We start from the raw sequence: 1,046 nt of genomic DNA, 5'->3' as shown, positions 1-1,046 counted from the left end.
GAAAGGCGTCCATAGCTTTCATTTGATTCTATAAGAAGGCCGTACCTCTAAAAAGAAATAAACACCACTGCTCTAGACGTAATTATAACGAGCACTAATTCCCCAGCAATGAACATATGTTGTCAGAGGGCAATTAATTGTAATAATGACACACCGACCTCACTGACGAACAAACAATGAGTTAACCCCAGCGCTATATACTGCTTGTTTGTAGGTCAGGGATCCACCTTCATTATCTGTCTGTCTCCTTCATCTGCCCACGGCCTGTTGCTACTTGTTTTGTTTAGATTTATATTTCATAATTTCCAACAACAGTGCACACAGTAATTCAGAAGATAATTCTTTTATTTCTTCTTTGTAAACATTTATTTTTTTCAGATTATCTATTTTTTTCATCTTCGTAATTCTTATCAAATGTTTTCAAAAATCTGTTTTGTTTTGTTTTGTTTTTTTAACCTTTGAATTTTTTTCCAAAGTCTGATTTTCCCCCCTTGTTTCCATCTTCGTAATTCATAACAAAATATCTTCAAAATTCCAAGTCTGTGTTTTTCCTTATTCTCCTTCTTTGAAAAAAAAAATACCAGCTGTTCTCTAAAATTTTCCTTCTTTGAAGATAAAAATTATCACCTGTCCTCCAGTGTCCAAGTTATTTAATTTTGTTTTCTTTCTTTTAGTTCTTTGAGAAAAAAAATATATAAAGATATGTTGCAAAGTCCAATTTATTATATTTCTCTCCTTCGTATCCATCTATTTCCATCGTACTCCCTGCAGTATACTTATCGATGATTTTTTTATGCTAAAATATTGATATACCGCATTTATTACTTTATTCGAATTTCAAAATCTCAAATTTCCATTATAACCAACTTTGTAATTAATCTTCATGTCTTTCATACCCATCTTTATATTTATCCTACTCCTCCCTCTTACCAATATTCGCAATTATTTCAAATTTCCCTCGTATTCATAATCGTCGTAAATTTTACTTGTACCCATATTTATAATTATCCTATATTTCTTTCGTACTTACATCTCCCCAATACCCA

At 31.4% G+C, this 1,046-nt stretch overlaps 1 protein-coding gene across 1 annotated transcript in view; it reads left to right on the top strand.

The window, feature by feature from the left end:
• Nucleotides 1–1,046, top strand: part of LOC119593403 — a gene marked incomplete at its 5' end in the record, with an annotated part of 12,713 nt that overhangs the window by 10,660 nt on the left and 1,007 nt on the right.

Source organism: Penaeus monodon, chromosome 32, assembly GCF_015228065.2.
Source record: "Penaeus monodon isolate SGIC_2016 chromosome 32, NSTDA_Pmon_1, whole genome shotgun sequence".
In the NCBI taxonomy this organism is placed as follows: Eukaryota; Metazoa; Arthropoda; class Malacostraca; order Decapoda; family Penaeidae; genus Penaeus; species Penaeus monodon.
This window is presented reverse-complemented; position numbering and strand designations above follow the sequence as displayed.